The 20,115-nt window shown below is 34.8% G+C and overlaps 2 long non-coding RNA genes across 3 annotated transcripts in view; one reads left to right on the top strand and one right to left on the bottom strand.

The window, feature by feature from the left end:
• Positions 1-413: 413 nt before the first annotated feature.
• Positions 414-13,963, bottom strand: LOC149783841 (uncharacterized). The gene is made up of 2 exons (XR_016414075.1): positions 13,851-13,963; positions 414-1,748 (listed from the first exon to the last, which is right to left on the bottom strand). It is a non-coding gene; the product is annotated as an uncharacterized LOC149783841 (long non-coding RNA).
• A 46-nt stretch (positions 13,964-14,009) lies between these two features.
• LOC149783840 (uncharacterized) overlaps positions 14,010-20,115 on the top strand; it is a 46,625-nt gene continuing 40,519 nt past the window's right edge. Inside the window, exons 1-2 of one of the 2 annotated variants that reach the window (XR_016413691.1) lie at positions 14,010-14,109; positions 17,017-17,169. This is a non-coding gene — a long non-coding RNA (uncharacterized LOC149783840). The remainder of the gene's footprint in view (positions 14,110-17,016; positions 17,170-20,115) is intronic. The other variant, XR_016413690.1, reaches the window with a different exon arrangement.

Raw genomic sequence — 20,115 nt, 5'->3', positions numbered from 1 at the left:
TCTCGGGATCTGGTTGCACAGATTTATCAGTTGTCAGAATTGTTACAGCAACCAGAAAGTAAGTTAAAAAGTTTTCATCATTCAAGTCGTCTGTCAGTATTATTATGGAATTTTTTGGGCTGTGCATTTCAATGATGCAATTATACAAATGTATAATTAAGTTAACCTAAAAATAATGATACAAATGTATCATTAAGGTTAATTTAAAACAATAATACAAATGTATCATTAAAGTTGATTTTAAACAATAATACAAATGAACCATTAAGGTTAAATAAAATACAGTATTAATTATGACATTGTTTAGGTCGGAAATACATCAGTCTACAACGTACAGGAAATAGGGGTTATGGTAGGTTATACAGAGTCAGTACAAATTGGGATGTGTAATGAGCTGCAGAAATTAAACAGGCTGAAGTTGGAAAGTTTTATTACGTGCGTTTTAAAGTGCATAAATAATGGTCCCAACATTAGACCCAACAATTAAATGCAACATTTACAGCATTTACCAGCTCTGAGGTTAAAATGTTACCATTAAACAGTTTAAATAGTTAACACTTATTTTTGCAAAAATAATTACACTTAATAATAACAAAGAATATAAAAGGACTAAATAATTTTAAAAGTACTGAGATAATAATTCTGCACTCATTCTTTTGCTAACCAATAATACTGAAAATTATACAATAATAACAATAATTTCTGATATCAGAGTGGAGGGTCTATATTCAGAAAAAAAACTGGTAATGTGGCCAGTCGGAATAAATGTGTGAACCAGGGTGCTGATCTTCATCTAGATGATGGAACATTTTATCCACATGAATCTTCCGGAGCCACTTGTGACAGAAAAACAGCTTGAAGTCCACTGCAAGATTGTTGGCAAGTTTCCCATAACTTTCGTGGGAAATGATGACAACACATAGCATGAGATTATTGTCAAGTTTCCCATAACTTTCATGGGTAAGGATGACAACACGTATGAGATTGTTGGTATGTTTCCCATAGCTTTCATGGGAAATGATGACAACACGTAGTATGAGATTATTATAAAGTTTCCCATAACTTTCATTGGAAACAATGACAACACGTAGTATTAGATTGTTGGTGTGTTTCCTATAGCTTTCAATAGAACGGATGTCAACACTTTGTATAAGACAAAATTCTATTATAAATTTAGGTGCTTATACTGAAAATGGTGCCTATTTAGCTAACAAATTCACATCATATAAAAATATAAATTAACGTATGTAATTAAAACTAGATTCATGATACATTCAGAATTGACAAGAAAGTGGAACATAATTGATGTAATTTAGAGGTGACCGGTAAAATAATTGTTGTAACAACCTACATTTCTTATAAACAGAATACAATACAAAACATTACTTTGATGGCTCCTGAATAACATTATTCCAGCATAATTTCATTAGTAGCAACATCGGTGTTCAGGTTTTGTGCTTTAAGTCAGACATAATCATACATATACAGAAGAGACGAATCGTTAATTTCACATGTTTAACATTTCACCCTTTTCAGGTATGAGTAACTATTTGACATTGGGTGAAGACAGATCCACGATGAAGGACAAGCAGGTAAAAGAACTTCAACTGTTTTGTTCCTGATCACACATCATAGAGCCATTCTTCTGGAATGTTTGCTTGACCTTCTACACAAAGTCAGCAATGTATCTGATAATCTGATGGCTGAACACTCTCTTGGAATGGTCTTTGATCCAACCCTGATCTGTCCTAAGAAGGCAAAAAGCACATGTTTAGTTAGAAATTTCATTTGTCATTATCTGTCACATGGATTAATTTATAATTTTACTTTGCAAAATGTATCTGGATAAGATCTGTCTCAGACAAAACAAGGGCGAAAGCCTTGGCCATTCACTGCATTCATCCACTCTATCTTTCAGAGGCAAATTTAGATGTAACAGTGTTCTTAACACACACACAATACATTTTGATTTTTGTTTAAATTGTTCATGTTTGAAGTTATGTGATTGAATCATAAGTAATTGGGACAGGTGAATTTTTTTCTTGAGCTGTACTTAACTGGAACAGGTGAAAGATATGAAGTTGCACTGAGTTGGAAGTTTTCTAAATTTTAATTAAGAACTAATACTTTCAAAATCATGATTAATACTGTTTTAAATTTAGATCAGAATGTTTCTCTTTCCAACAATAAAATATTTATGAAATGAATTATTTGTATCCCAATGTATAATTGAGTTTGTGTAATTAAGTATTTTACAGACAGTTCAAATGGTGTTATTTTATCGTTATCAAATGTCTAGAATTAAAATTAGGAAGAAAGTCAAATATATGTACTATCTGTATTTACTCACTTATAAGACGAGTCCAACAGCAAAATGGACAGATCCACATCTACCATTGCATAATGTGCCAGCAGGTCTAGATCTGTACAGTTTGTTAGGTATAATTGGTAGAACAAACAACACAAACCCTGACATCCTGACACATTGTGTTACAGCAGATCATGATCTTTGTTGTTTGCAGTTTGACTTGACTTATAAGTGAGTACATATGGTACCGGTTTCTTTACACTTCAACAAAAGAGTGACAAAATTCAAAATTGAATCGAAGGTTATGAAAAACGCTAAGATAACTTAGTCTTTGATTTTTTTTTCAGTTGTCTCCTTGGAGTTTCATTCCATGTCAGAATTATTCACTAAAGCTGTCTCCATCTTTGCAGCGAACACACCATTTATATTCAAGGTATATATTACAAGTATATTATTCACTAAAGCTGTCTCCCTCTTGACAGCGAACACACCATTTATATTCAAGGTATGTATTACAAGTATATTACTCACCAAAGCTATCTCCCTCTTGACAGCGAACACACCATTTATATTCAAGGTATGTATTACAAGTATATTATTCACCAAAACTCTCTCCCTCTTGACAGCGAACACACCATTTATATTCAACTTTTGTCTTCTCTTTTTTCATACAGGGTGCAGCAAATATGGTTTTAGAGACAAAAAGAACATCTAGGCCATATGAAGAATATGTTTGCTCTCCAAAGGCACATACTGCCTGCATGTGCTGGAGAAAGGCGGGGGGGGGGGGGGGGGGGGGGGCAAAAGTAGCCACTTTAAAAACAAGTGAACTGGAATCACATAATTCAATTTCTCAGGAAATATGAAGAAAAAAAAATCAGAAATTTTAAAACATTTTTATATCTTCTTAAACTGAGAATGACCATCTACTGTATATGAAAAATAGGACACAGTCATATTCTTGAATTGACCAAATATATAGTCGATATATAATTATTCAGTTCATGAGGAGACAATATAGCACATGTTAAAAGATACATCTCAGAGGCCATTTTTCCTATCCTACCACAGCAATCTGTCATATATATTGGGATAATGGAATTTTAATGCATGTAACCTACTGTCTTGTAAATTGGATGAATGATCATGATGCCTGTTTAGAAGATTCTTTTATCTACATTACAGTCTACATCACACATCATTGTCAGGGAAGTCTACATTACATCAGACATCACATATCATTGTCAGGAAGTCTACATTGCATCAAATATAATCATCAGGAAAGTCTACATTACATCAGACATCATTGTCAGGGAAGTCTACATTACAGTCAACATCAGACATCATTGTCAGGAATGTCTACATTACAGTCTACATCAGACATCATTGTCAGGTCTACATTACAGTCTGCATCAGACATCATTGTCAGGGAAGTCTACATTACATCAGACATCATTGTCAGGGATGTCTACATTACAGTCTACATCAGACATTATTTTAAGAGAAGTCTAAATTACAGTCTACATCAGAAATCATCGTCAGGGAAGTCTACATTACAGTCAACATCAGACATCATTGTCAGGAATGTCTACATTACAGTCTACATCAGACATCATTGTCAGGGAAGTCTACATTACATCAGACATCACTGTCAGGGATGTCTACATTACAGTCTACATCAGACATCATTTTCAGGGAAGTCTAAATTACAGTCTACATCAGAAATCATCGTCAGGGAAGTCTACATTACAGACTACATCAGACGTCATTGTCGGAGAAGTGTACATTACATTAGCTATCATTGTCAGGAAAGTCTACATTACAGTAAACATCAGACATCATTGTCATGGAAGTCTGCATTACAGTCTACATCTTACATCATTGTCAGGGAAGTCTACATTACATTCTACATCAGACATCATTGTCAGGGAAGTCTACATTACAGTATACATTAGACATCACTTTCAGGGAAGTCTACATTACAGACTACATCAGACGTCATTGTCGGGGAAGTGTACATTACATCAGCTATCATTGTCAGGGAAGTCTACATTACAGTAAACATCAGACATCATTGTCATGGAGGTCTACATTACAGACTGTATCAGACATCACTGTCAGGGAAGTCTACATTACATCAGATGTAATTCTCAGGGAAGTCTACATTACAGTCATCATCAGACATTATTGTCAGGGAAGTCTACATTATAGTCTACATTAGACATCATTGTCATGGAAGTCTACATTACACCATACATTACTGTCATGGAAGTCTACATTACAGTCTACATTAGACTTCATTGTCAGGGAAGTCTACATTACATCATACATTATTGTCATGGAAGTCTACTGTACAATCTACGTTAGACTTCATTGTCAGGGAAGTCTACATTACATCAGACATCATTGTCATGGAAGTCTACATTACAGTCAACATTGGACATCATTGTCAGGGAAGACTACATTAAAGTCAAATCAGACATCATTCTCATAAACTTTATGTGTGTGTGTATAATATGTAGTGTAATATGTATAATATTTGTATATGTGGACTTTTTCACAAATGTCGAGTGTAACTAGCATTGTTTCCTCCTATTATCATCTCTTTGTGTATGCATGCTTGCATGCTTGTGTGTGTGTGTGTGTTTTAAAGAGTATGTGTAAAGTCAGAGACCATTCAGTTGCCGTTATCGATTATACAAACTCCATTGATGTATGATTTAAGTTCTAGGTCTATAGCACAGATGAAAATGTTATTTTAAATGTTACCATGTACATCTCCTCTACAGTTTCCTCCAATTATTGTCCATGTGTGTATATGTGTTTGTGTGTGTGTGTGTGTGCAATAAATTGTATGTGTAAAATCAGAAATTACCCAGTAACCTTTACTGATTACAAAAGCTTAACTGATATGGGATTGAAAGTTTTAGATTTGTAGCACAGGTGGCAAGTCTAGTTTAACTCTTTCCAAGTAAACACAATTATAATAAAAAGACTTTTTTATATTATAAGAACATTACATGCAGTAACTATTTCAATTATCAATTACATACTACAGCAACTACAAAGGTCATTAAAAGAGCAATTAGGGCATGTCATGTTAAAGGTCTTATGTCTCCAGGGCATGTCATGTTAAAGGTCTTATGTCTCCAGGGCATGTCATGTTAAAAGTCTTATGTCTCAAAGGCATGTCATGTTAAAGGTCTGATGTCTCCAGGGCATGTCATGTTATTGGTCTTATATCTCTAGGACACGTCATGTTAAAAGTCTTATGTCTCAAAGGCATGTCATGTGAAAGGTCTTATGTCTCCAGGGCATGTCATGTTAAAAGTCTTATGTCTCCAGGGCATGTCATGTTATAGGTCTTATGTCTCCAGGGCATGTCATGTTAAAAGTCTTGTCTCCAGGGCATGTCATGATAAAGGTCTTATGCCTCAAGGGCATGTCATGTTAAAAGTCTTATGTCACCCATAATTTTGGTTGAGTGAAACTTCTTGAAATGGGAAACAGGAAACACGTGTAAAAGTGCTTATATCTCCAATTTTGATTGAGTTTGCAATCAAGAACATTGTATCCCATTATTAACCTCACAAACATACAATAATAAAGAATGTTTTAACACAAAAGTTCAGTTAGAGTTTTACATCAGTGTTTGGAATCATATTGTTAAAACTGGACACAATGAAATTTGCATCTGTCGAAAACATTTTTGGGACAAATACTGCTAGATCATTGGTTTCCTGGGATGTCCAGAAACTCCTTCACACATGAATGTCAACTTTAGAGTATATTAATCTAGTTTAGTTAATGTTTTGAATTGGACTCATGAGTTCATTCCACCCCACCCACCCCCATGTATTTTTGTCTAATTCCTACAGATTTTATGAGTGAGAGAGTTTCACTAAATTTAGTAAAGCCTTTGTGCTGATGATAAAAAGGCACAAAATACATGTGATTAGGAAAATACAAGAAAAAACTGTTTAAGCGGACACTACATATCAAGGACATCTTGTATAACACACACACACATATATATTTCAGTATTTTTACTGAAGTATCAGGTTTGTTAGACCTTTTTATTATGAATATTATTAGTATTTAATTTAATTGCCCCAGTCTGGAAATGTAATAATGTTGTTTCTTAGCTTTAGCTTACATCAACGCTTATATTACATTAGAATTATTTTATGTATTCAATTATATCAATTTCAATAGACTTCTTACATTGTTTAGTTGGTCATGAATGAAAATGGTGCCAGTCTGATATCCAGTATGGCTTACATGGCAGTGATAGGGGTATGTAGTGTTACCCTTGTTAATCTGTCATACCTTGGTTAGGTTATGCATCTAGGTAGATTTTCAAGCACCATGATAGATTGTCCATGTTATGTGACTACATATATTTTCCTGTTAAGCCCTGACTAAAGGAATAGCAAAACAAAGCAGTCATTTTTACAGTTAGGTACAGTAAGGATATTGATTTAAGGCTTTTTGAGTGAATACAATTTTGAGTGTATTTTGAGAGATGAGAGAATTGCACAATTCGAGAAGGTCAATCACATACAATTACCTCCTCAAAAAGTGAATAGGTTAAAGAACTGCTTGAAGTAATGAGGCTTTCTGGCACAGAGACCTTCATTAACACCCTGATGGCACTTTGTGAGGGTACTGATTCATCGTACCGCCCTGGAGCAAGTGGCACAGTCCTTCATACATTCACAGTAGTGTTCAAGCTACACTAAGAAAGATGACCGTAATGAATATTACAATCTCCCCCAGGATTTTTCTGTCATCAAAACCTGTAGGAGCTGAATCAATACTTCAATACCAGAGTGAAGCAACCTCTCCTAGTTTTTATTACAGCAGCCAAAAATAAGTCAATGAAAAATGTGTTAACATGAGAAAGAAGATGACGAAAAAGTTGCAGACTCAGGGAAATTTACAATTATACAAGGCAGCTGCAATATTCAGACTCTGTTTAATTGTTGCCAATTCCAGATCAAATTAGAATAGGTGTGTGTGTGTGTGTGTGTGTGTGTGTGTGTGTGTGATTTGGCTTTTTAATGTAGCTTTAACAATAGAATAAGTGAAGATTGGTTATGGATTAAAAGTGACAAAACTAACAAAATAGATTTGTTATTTTTTTGTCATGCTTCCTAATTTTGTATTAGAAGTTTAACCATTGGTATTAAATGTTATATGTACTTTCTGCTAATAATGAAGAAAGCTGTTTAAAATGTTGAAATCCAATCCCATACCAGCAATTATTACTCGTGATGTATTTGTGAATATTATATTTTACTTTTACTATCTACTGTGGCATCTCCAGTACATTTACTAAATCACTACTTGAAAATATAGAAAACCTATAGGGATCATAAAGGAATCTTATAGGGAAAGTTCCTATGATATTCCTATAAATTTCCTGGAAATATTCCTACTAATTTCCATATAAATACCTATAGGCTTCCCATAGGAATTATCACAGGAATCCTTTCAGTTTTCTATAGGAATTTAAATAGGATTCCTATAGAACAGTTTGGTGAGGGAGCTTGTCCATCCTTCCAGCAGTCACACCTTCTTAGATTTTAATAATAATAATAATAATAATAATAAAATCAATAATAATAATCATTGAATAAATTGGGTATTTTCTATGCATAGGTAACTATAACTGCACTAAAGGACTGAGTCTTAATCATCAAGATGGTAACCATACCTCTATGAATATATCAAGCAGCTTAGTGACCAGGACTACTTCAAGATGCATTTGATTATAAGACTCTGAGTGAGTGTTCTCACAGTGATCAGGCATAAAATATACAAGGAACATCTGGAATTTTAACTGAAACTGTAATTTACTGTATGGTGGCCATGTCTTTTAGTCCAGTTCTATTCAATTTGAATATAGATTTGTTGTTGTTGTTGTTGTTGTTGTTCTAGGATTTGATGCCATTTTTCAGCACAAGATAGGCTATACATGGCAGCCAGTATAACTGGTCGAGGGAGAACACTGGAAAACACAGGGAAGAACCACCGACCCACGAGAAGCTACTGGCAGGCTTTCCCACATAGCCACGCTAGCCGAGCCTTGGACTCGAACCCACGCAGACAGAGGTGAGATGGCAGTGATCCGGAATGGTGAGCGCTTTAGACCACTCGGCCACTCGGGGCCCCGAATATAGATTTGTATTTTCAATATCCCAGAATAGTACAAATGTGAGTGAGATCTTTGTATAATAATGAATGATCTTGCTTTTAACTGATTGAACTTGTTACCAGTTTAAATGCCATATTTCCAGTCAGATTTTTTTTATCAAGCGTTCAATATAGGCTTCTTTAATATAGATCTTGTATGAATTCAGTAAAAGTCAGAAAAAGTAAACTCAGCATGATGTAAAATTAGGGACAATGTTTATATATAATGTGTACATAAGCCTGGTTAGTGAAATGGTCAGCTGTTGTGTAAGAAGTTGAATGATATCAGGTCTACTTGGGCCTCTTGTTACCACTATAGAGGCCAATTGTTTTCAACTTTTGATCAAACTTGGAATATAAACTTATATTATTGGGACCTTACATAGATTCAAGCAGAAGTGAGATCCACACACAATGTGATAAAATTTTATTTGGTTAGCTGAGCATTTTGCCACTCTGGAAGATTATTTCTGATCTGACATTGATGAGACCTGGACTGTATGGTGTGTGATCTGTCATTGATGAGACCTGGACTATATGGTGTGTGATCTGTCATTGATGAGACCTGGACTATATGGTGTGTGATCTGTCATTGATGAGACCTGGACTGTATGGTGTATGATCTGACATTGATGAGACTTGGACTATATGGTGTATGATCTGACATTGATGAGACCTTGACTATATGGTGTATGATCTGACATTGATGAGACTTGGACTATATGGTGTGTGATCTGTCATTGATGAGACCTGGACTATATGGTGTGTGATCTGTCATTGATGAGACCTGGACTATATGGTGTGTGATCTGTCATTGATGAGACCTGGACTATATGGTGTGTGATCTGTCATTGATGAGACCTGGACTATATGGTGTGTGATCTGTCATTGATGAGACCTGGACTATATGGTGTGTGATCTGTCATTGATGAGACCTGGACTATATGGTGTGTGATCTGACATTGATGAGACCTGGACTATATGGTGTGTGATCTGTCATTGATGAGACCTGGACTATATGGTGTATAATCAAAATTTTGACATGTTTCATAAAGTACAAGAGTCGAGTGGTCTAAGGTGCTCATCCTTATAGATCACTCACATGTCACCTCTGTCTGTATAGATTCATATCTCAGACTTGACAACATCAGCAAGTGAGATGACTTAAATCATGAAGATCTGTGACATGACTTGTATCCGCAATTATTGATGATGTGATATTGGATCTGATTGGTTGAGAACACTGGTGATTATTTCCAATCCAATTATGATCAAACTTAGTAAATAGGCTTATATTATCAAGATATACAGTGAGCCCTTTTATGAGCTGTAAAGACTAGTGTCTCAGACCAATCAGGCGCTCAGGACCCCTTGATTTTAACTGTTTTCCAGCTGCATTGTACTGAGTTAATGGCCCCTGTTGACTTGGTATTGTTGTGTGCATGCATGTCTTGCGGACAGATTTCTAGTCGGTACAATCTTGCCAGGATATTATTTCACCATGTCACAATAAGCAAAGTGTAAAAAGTGCAGACCCAGATATTCCAGTACATAATTGTATTGACAGTTTAGATCCAAATCAGATGCCCAGAAAACAATACTAACAAGACTTGGAGAAACCAAAAGAATTTCATTGTTGATGATATAATATTTTTTGGTTTCTTTTCGAGTCGAAGAAAGATTTTGAAAAGAAAGATGAAATACAGGCAACAACTGCAGGCTGAGATGGTACAAGGTGAAACATACAAATGCAGTAAGCATAATACTTTAGTTAGATTAAATCAATGTAACAAATGAAATTCTAGAATACAATGCTACTGGTATAATTATCTTTAAGACTGACAGACCAAAGTTATATACAACTTTGCATTATGTAATTTCTTCATTACATGTAATAGGAAAGTAAATATCCAGTGATTTAACTTGTGATTATTAAGTTTACATTTTATTAAATCTCTTATTTGTCAGAGCAATGGAAATCCCAAGATTAAGCTTGTGGCAGATTTTGATGTTTATCTAATCCAGGCCCAGTTGTCCCAAGCCAATCATAAAACATTTGGAATCCCAAGATCAAGCTTGTGGCAGATTTTGATGTTTATCTAATCCAGGCCCAGCTGTCCCAAGTCAATCATAAAATATTTGGAATACCAAGATCAAGATTGTGGCAGATTTTGATGTTTATCTAATCCAGGCCCAGCTGTCCCAAATCAATCATAAAATATTTGGAATACCAAGATCAAGATTGTGGCAGATTTTGATGTTTATCTAATCCAGGCCCAGCTGTCCCAAGCCAATCATAAAACATTTGGAATCCCAAGATCAAGCTTGTGGCAGATTTTGATGTTTATCTAATCCAGGCCCAGCTGTCCCAAGTCAATCATAAAATATTTGGAATACCAAGATCAAGATTGTGGCAGATTTTGATGTTTATCTAATCCAGGTCCAGCTGTCCCAAGTCAATCATAAAATATTTGGAATACCAAGATCAAGATTGTGGCAGATTTTGATGTTTATCTAATCCAGGCCCAGCTGTCCCAAATCAATCATAAAATATTTGGAATACCAAGATCAAGATTGTGGCAGATTTTGATGTTTATCTAATCCAGGCCCAGCTGTCCCAAGTCAATCATAAAATATTTGGAATACCAAGATCAAGATTGTGGCAGATTTTGATGTTTATCTAATCCAGGCCCAGCTGTCCCAAGTCAATCATAAAATATTTGGAATACCAAGATCAAGATTGTGGCAGATTTTGATGTTTATCTAATCCAGGCCCAGCTGTCCTAAGCCAATCATAAAACATTTGGAATACCAAGATCAAGATTGTGGCAGATTTTGATGTTTATCTAATCCAGGTCCAGCTGTCCAAAGCCAATCATAAAACATTTGGAATCCCAAGATCAAGCTTGTGGCAGATTTTGATGTTTATCTAACCCAGGCCCAGCTGTCCCAAGTCAATCATAAAATATTTGGAATACCAAGATCAAGATTGTGGCAGATTTTGATGTTTATCTAATCCAGGCCCAGCTGTCCCAAGTCAATCATAAAATATTTGGAATACCAAGATCAAGATTGTGGCAGATTTTGATGTTTATCTAATCCAGGCCCAGCTGTCCCAAGCCAATCATAAAACATTTGGAATACCAAGATCAAGATTGTGGCAGATTTTGATGTTTATCTAATCCAGGTCCAGCTGTCCAAAGCCAATCATAAAACATTTGGAATCCCAAGATCAAGCTTGTGGCAGATTTTGATGTTTATCTAACCCAGGCCCAGCTGTCCCAAGCCAATCATAAAACATTTGGAATTCCAAGATCAAGCTTGTGGCAGATTTTGATGTTTATCTAACCCAGGCCCAGCTGTCCCAAGCCAATGATAAAGCATTTGGAAATCCTAGGAAATGTGTTATTGCTCTTCTGGATACTTTTTTCACCAGAGAAATGCTTGCAAGATCCAGTGCACTTGGTGCAAAGTATGCACATAATAAAAAGGATGACAAAGCATCCATTCCACTGCCAGCAATAGTTTTGTCTGCTGTGAAGAAGTATGTTCTGAGCATTTACAACAAACCAAATGGCGAAACTTGCTAAACTGATGTAACAATGTCATCAATAAAATTGTCGTGAGTGTAATTTGTAAACAAGACATTTATTAGAATTTGGGTTCAAGGTCCAATCTTGTTTAAGAGATAGTGATAGTTTCCATTAGTTTTTCTGCATCATGAGTCAAGTGGTGATTGTATATATAATGGCTTGGTAAGCACATTTTTCATTAATGTTCTAATATCAGTCTGTAGAATCAACAGTTGTGTTCAGATATAATTTGAGAGGAATTGTTAATTTAAAATTTTCATTGGAATTACGAAGTGTGAATCGACTTTGGATTTAGTACATTTTTTTGGAAGTATAGAGAACTCATTCAAGGACATTCTGGATTGCATCATTGTGGTACATAAGGACATTCATGACTATTGGAATTATTTTGGAATATTCTATACTTTTGGACTTGAATGGACATTTAGGATTATTTGTAATTTAATTTTCAATACTATAAGTGTCTCTTAAATTTTCATTTTGTAACTTAGAGAAAAACATTTTTTCTTATTACTTTACTAAATTTGTTGGTTTTGCTTCTTTCTGTTACTTAGTTTATGACCTAGAGTTGTTACACAATATATTTAGTTCACACTCAAAGTTTTCTGAATGCCCTCTGTTCCCCATATTATTTGTAATTTCATGTCTAAAGCAAGATTTTGACTGGTGAATTTTCAGCCAATTTACAACATTTAGGACCAAAATTAACACGAGAGATACTTGCTTCAAGCTGTATCAATTACATGGCATACATGCATATAATGATGCTAAAGAGTATTGCTATGTATATTTAATTCGCATTGTTTGTTAGTTATTTTTATATTTTTTTTTATGTTTGATTATATGCCATTGATAAAGTTGCAATGTATGTTGGGTCTGACCTTGTTCAAAATCAAGATCATTTTATTCTTGACGTGAATTGTTGATGTTAGATTTGTGGTAAATATGTTTATCTAAATCTGAGACTAGAACTTTGGAAATTCCTATGAATTGCTGGGTCTACACATATTATAGTTTTAGTGATAATTTTCTATTTATAACTTATATTTTATTTTGTAAACATTATGAAGTTTCTAGAAGGTTATTTTCATTAGGTAAGTTTTTTTATATATAGGAAATGCTAATTGTGACATGAGGTCAAGTAGAGGACTTTATAATCTTGTTACTGGAATCATTCGTGCCTTAAGATCGAGCAGAATCACTGTTGTGTTAAGAGATTCATAGTGGACTTGAATTTATTTTGTTAAATTATTTAATTCAAGTGATTTTTCTCTGGGAAACAGAGTGCTCATTAAAAAATAGTATTCTTGGCCAGAGACAGTCACTTGGATTTGTAGTGAATTCAAGCCTGGAATTATATTACTGTGATCCAAGAAAACACTGTTGGTGCAATAAGACCATAGAGTTTTAATAGTATTTCAAATTATTTTATCAAAAAGCACAAAACAAAAACATTTGATTTCATCCTTTCATTTCCTTAAACCAGCAACCCATGATTCTAAAGTACCAACAATGAATGAGGTGGGATTATCACGCCTTTGTTACTACCAGGCAAGTTTGTTAGGCCTTTGTTATTTACCTGGCGCCTTTAATATAACTCCTTTCTTATTTAAATGGCCACCATTGTTTATCTGGCTTCGGGGGACAAAACTGTTATAATCGGGCACATTTTCTCAGGAAGTCTACATAAATCAAACACTTAGTTACAAAAGTTACAAAGTGCAGCACACTATAAATAGAACACCTGTTACCTATTCGACTCCATACGCATAGGCGTTAAACTTCGTAAGTACTGAGTTAACGACTTATTTGTGGTATTGCTAATTATTTATAAATGTTGATAAATATTCACGTTACTGTACCGGAACACACTTCATCAAAACAGGAGTTATTTCTCTTGGCAACTCTTGACCCCACTACTTTTCCTGTTGCACAAAATATCGCTAAATATTCGCAGTTTTTGTTTGTTTGTTTGTTTTTGGGGTTTTTGTGCTTTTGTTGAAATTTAAAGTAGGTATTATGTAAAGTTTAAGGTGTTCTTGGAGAGTATTGGGGTGTCTTGGGGTGTTTAGCGAGACCCATTGTAATACTGTGTTGGTTGGAAACAAAGACGCCCATTCACTTGTCGGTCTATCCTTTATCGAGGGACTTGCAGAATGTCTACATACTGGACACTGAACAAAACACAACTTCGTATGCTTCGTTGCCTCAGTTGTTATGTGAGACTGTAAACACTTCTCACAAAAGGAGTGGGCGCACGGCAGCTGTCTGGGTAGGTTGAACTGTTCCAAACATATTGGACAACAAGGCACATCTTCAGTCTCTATTTTAGCAGCCGCCATTTTTAACAAGAAACCATTACATAAACTTGCAAAGAAACCATGACAAATCCACTGTCAATCTATTTGTGCAACCTAATAACAGATACTTCCCTTGAATAAACGGTGTTAAAAGTTCAAAGTTTGTATTTGTAAAGCATAGTCATGCTTGATTAGTCAATTCCTTCATAGGAAATTCTCTGTGTTCCTAGTTTTTCTTCCAGCCAATTTGTACTGTTCCAGAATTCATTTCTAGAGGATACTAAACCTTAATGGTTATTAGAATATCTTTTTTTTCTTATTGTAATACTGGATTGAGGATAATTATTTTCCCTATATGCTCCATGAATTTGTTTGTCAGCAAAGAACATTCCAGTGTGTTCAAATCTTACTAAATCACATATTAATCTATAATCTTTTCAAAAAAGAACTCACAGTGAAGTTCTGATGCAACAGGTTATAACGTATTCAACTGTAAACAATTCAAAGTGTATTGGGCCAGAAATTTCATTTCCGGTCATGTAGCAATTTCTGTAAATAAATAGACATTTTTCTTTGAATCAGGACCATGAAAGCCGAAATCAAAGTCAAGTATCACCACCAAAACAAATAAGGAAAAGTTGCTATAAAAATAGACTTGGACTATATTCGTGGGTAGAGACCCAAAAGTGATAATTGCGACCTGAGTCTATACCGGTGTTTTGAGATGCTTTTATTTTTTGAAGTGGAAATATACTTTCTTGTTGCACTGCTCTGCGTTAGCCAAGGTTCCGATATGTTAACTGTATCTATATGTTGGAGGATCGATCAGATATCTCAGTGCTTTGTGAAAGCGACATCTATTGGATTTCATAGTAACCTCCCTTATTATGTAATGCCAATTAATCAACAGTGTGTAAAAGCGGTGCTTTGTGCATCAGCAGAAAATGGTGCAGGCAATTGACTTTAAAAGGATACTTTGTAAGTTTAACATCGAAAGTATGACTACATAAGAAAGAAGCCGTTACAAGTTTATTTGAAGGAAAGGATCTATTTGTACAAACATGGACCAGCAGTAGAAAATTGCTTATTTATGAGTCTATTCCAGTTGTGCACTCTCCTTCTCTCAGTCATACAGGTATGGTATTCAAATTTGATCAACTTGATTTTGATTGGATGCAGATGCTTGCTGCCGCATCCAATGAAATTAACAGACCTGAAGCACTGAAACATCTGATTGATCCACCAAAGTTTAGTTAGGGTTAACATATCAAAACCATGGCTAGCGAAGATGTGTAGCACTGCCTTTAAAGTTTCTGAATTTCATAAAGAATGATTTACCATAATAACAAAATTGTGCAATAGAGGTAGGTCCAATGTAAATGTTATGGTATGCCCGACAATATCGAATTGTATTTCACACTTCAATGCAGAAAAAAATTATATTTTAAAAGAATAGTGAACCCATCTCTAACGAGGGAAATCAGCAGCTTATATTGATGATATCATGTCCCATTTTCATTTCCTGTATGTGAGGCAGAGAGATCGGTGTAAACGTTGAAAGACATAAATTTAAAATAAAATATATGCCATCTAAGTCAACTAACAATAATTTCCTTCAACTACATTGATCTTATTTGTTCGTAGACATCACTCTTCAGTCAGATATATAGTATTGGCAGCAATACATAGAGAGTAAAGAGAATATATTACATAGCTAGTATGTGACTATATTTGTAGATTATATATTAAGATTATTATTATTATTTGTAGGTAAACATGTTTACATGGATTTGAGTTCAGGAGATTGGTTTTCTGATTGGGTATTCATGGTCTACCTGTTGTTTGCCATGTTTTTTTGTTACTACACTTTTAGTATTTAACCTAATCTTGTTTACAACGTAAAATATTCTGAAAATGAACTGTTGACCCCGGTCATGGTCTTCATATTGTGTTTTAGGTTTTTGTATGGGGAGAATGAAATTGAAATTCTTTATTCATATCTTAGCATCCAAAGTGGAATCAGTCTTTTAGTTTTAATTAAGCATTCGCTGGAATTGCATAGTGTAAATCACTATGTTGGGATTATTATTAATTCATTTAGAGATAGTTTTGTGATACATCGAGACTGTTAGCACATCAGCACTATTTCAGACTATTCCATCAACACTTTCAAGATTGGAAATCATTTGGAACACAACTAGTATTCATTTAGAATAGTCTATGCTTTTGGATAGGTAATACAACTTTTAGGACCATTTGTGATTTAATTCATTATACTGTAAGTTCTTCTTAAATTTTCAATTTGTATTTTAGGGAAATCATTTATATTTTTAATTTGTCTAAACTTGATGGTTTTGCTCTTTTCTGGTATTGAGTTTAAGACCATAGAGTCATAGTAGAGTTATCATACCTTTTGTAATTAGTGTCAGCAAGAATCAAAAGGCCAATTGTCATGGTTACTGACTCAAAGAAGGAAAATGGCTTTAACACAATGACTTGAGTTTTCTACCATGTATAGTTATAAAACCGTTGTGAATGATTTGTATTTGAAGTAAAGAAGAACCCAAAGGAAGCTCAGTTTGATGATGTTCTTATGGGATTTAATGCTGTTTTTCAGCACAAGATAGGCTATAAATAGTGGTCAGTATAACTGGTGAAGGAAGAACCAGGAAAACCCCAGGAAGAACCACCGACCCACAGAATGCTACTGGCAAGCTTTCTTATGTACATATATTGGTTGAGCCTGACATTCAAACACACACAGACAGAGGTGAGATATCAGTGAACTATAATGATGAGCACTTTAGACCACTTGGCCACTCAGGGTCCACTAAGTTTGAGGAATATGATACATAAATTTAATAAAACCAGAGTGAGGAAAGCATTTGTTAAATGTAGTATGTTGGTCTCTAATTATTGCTGTAATTGTTTTCTCAGTGAGAAAGTGTGATTGCGTGAAGATGATAATGTAATTGGAAGCAGAGTCATCTTTGACAGCTCAGTTTTAGATATTTGTATGCAGGCCCTTAACTAAAACAAATGTGAGAGTCAGCATTAGACAAAATCCTTGTCTTGAATGCACCTATGGTGTTACATGAAGCCAGGTAACTGAATTTCTTTATCAGTGATACATGTGAATATGTTTAACAGCGATATATGTGAATGTTTTCAACAGTGAGAGATATGTGAATTTCTTTAACAGTGAGATATGTGCATTTCTTTAATAGTGGGATATGTGCATTTCTTTAACATTGATACATGTAAAAAAAATTAACAGTGATACATGTGAATGTTTTCAACAGTGAGATATGTGAATGTCCTTAACACTGAGATATGTGAATTTCTGTCATAGTGAGATATGTGAATTTCTGTAATAGTGAGATATGTGAATTTCTTTAACAGTTAGATGCTATCCTAAGTTTAGACATTGTTGTTGCAACACAGATCATATTTCAGTAGTACATGTTGATATCAATGAGCTACATTTAACATCACTCTTAACCAGGAGGAGTGTGGTATTGTCAATCCACTTTGAGTTTATACAGTGGGGAATTAAAAAGCATAATTTGTGTGTATAAAATATGGTACTTCAGGGCATACTTTTTGTTTATACCATGCAGTTCTTCACGGCTTAATTTATGTGTTTACATTGCAGTACTTCAGAGTATACTTTGTGTGTATTCAGTGAAGTACTTCAGGGCATACATTGTGTATATTCAGTGGGTACTTCAGGGCATACTTTGTGTGTATTCACTGAAGTTCTTCAGGCGTACATTGTGTATATATGGAGGGGTATTTCAGGGTGTACATTGTGTATATACGGAGGGGTACTTCAGGGCATACATTGTGTATATACAGTGGGGTTCTTCAAGGCATACATTGTGTGAATTCAGTGAAGTACTTCAGGTCACACATTGTGTATATACATAGGGGTACTTCAGGGCATACTTTGAGTGTGTTTAGTGAAGTACTTCAGGTCACACATTGTCTATATACATAGGGGTACTTCAGGGCATACTTTGAGTGTGTTTAGTGAAGTACTGCAGGTCACACATTGTGTATATACATAGGGGTACTTCAGGGTATACTTTGAGTGTGTTCAGTGAAGTACTTCGGGACATACATTGTGTGAATTCAGTGAAGTACTTCAGGTCACACATTGTGTATATACATAGGGGTACTTCAGGGTATACTTTGATACTTTGAGTGTGTTCAGTGAAATACTTCAGGTCATACATTGTGTATATACAGTGGGATACTTCAAGGCACACTTTGAGTGTATCCAGTGAAATGCTTTAGGGCATACATTGTGTATATACAGTGAGGTACTTTAGGTCATACATTGTGTAGATACAGTGGGGTACTTCAGGTCATATGTGTGTAAATACATTGGTTACTTCAAGGCATACTTTGAGTGTTTTCAGTGAAGTACTTCAGGGCATATTTTGAGTATATTCAGTGAAGTACTTCATGGCATACATTGTGTATACACAGTGCGGTACTTCATGGCATGCTTTCTGCATACACAGTGAAGTACTTTAGGGCATACTTTGTGTAAATACATTGGGGTACTTGAAGGCATACTTTGAGTGTATTCAGTGAAGTACTTCAGGTCATACATTGTGTATACACAGTGGGGTACTTCATGGCATGCTTTGTGCATACACAGTGAAGTACTTTAGGGCATATTTTGTGTATATACATTGGGGTACTTCAAGGCATACTTTGAGTGTTTTCAGTGAAGTACTTCATGGCATACATTGTGTATACACAGTTGGGTACTTCATGGCATGCTTTGTGCATACACAGTGAAGTACTTTAGGGCATACTTTGTGTATATACATTGGGGTACTTCAAGGCATACTTTGAGTGTATTCAGTGAAGTACTTCAGGACATACATTGTGTATATACAGTGGGGTACTTCAGGTCATATTTGTGTATATACACTGGTTACTTCAAGGCATACTTTGAGTGTTTTCAGTGGGGTACTTCATGGCATACATTGTGTATATACAGTGAGGTACTTCAGGGCATACTTCGTATGGAACACTTACATTTTCCACAATTTTTCACAGTGATTCTCCCACTCTTGAATATTCAGAATAAAACAAAAGCTAAGTTTCTTTCATCTTTATCTTTCCTGCTTTATTTTGTTACTTATTTTCAATGGTTAATGTTTTGATTTTTTCTATAAGATAATATATAGGAAACCATGTAGGGATACAAAGCTGTCATACCTGGACTCTAGAATTAGGGAAATCTGCCATTTCATATCCATGCACCACTATATTCTTTTTAACCTTGATGTTTCATCAGGGATGTTCCAGAACCTGTGAATGCAGTAATGATGTGAAATTTATATGAATTTGCAGACTTCAAGAGCTGTGTTGCATGACAACTCCTGCAAATGAGTTTAAAGTTGTACGTATATAAATGTACTCTGTGCAGTATAGAATTTTTATTATATATATATATATATATATATATATATATATATATATATATATATATATATATATATATATATATATATATGGAGCAGGAAGAAAGAGAGATGGATATTGAAGTGTTAGATAAATATTAAATGATGGCTCTTTCCTGCCTTCTTCTTTTCTTCTACTACCCCTCTCCTTATTGTTTGGACAAGGGAGGAGCTACCCCTTTTAGATATATTTGAATATGTAGATGACTTGAATAAATTTTCATGCCATCGTA

Source organism: Sinohyriopsis cumingii, chromosome 14 (assembly GCF_028554795.1).
Source record: "Sinohyriopsis cumingii isolate HCF-2022 chromosome 14, ASM2855479v2, whole genome shotgun sequence".
NCBI classification, from domain to species: Eukaryota; Metazoa; Mollusca; class Bivalvia; order Unionida; family Unionidae; genus Sinohyriopsis; species Sinohyriopsis cumingii.
The sequence above is the reverse complement of the archived record's forward strand: the minus strand, read 5'-3'. Positions and strand labels throughout refer to the sequence as shown.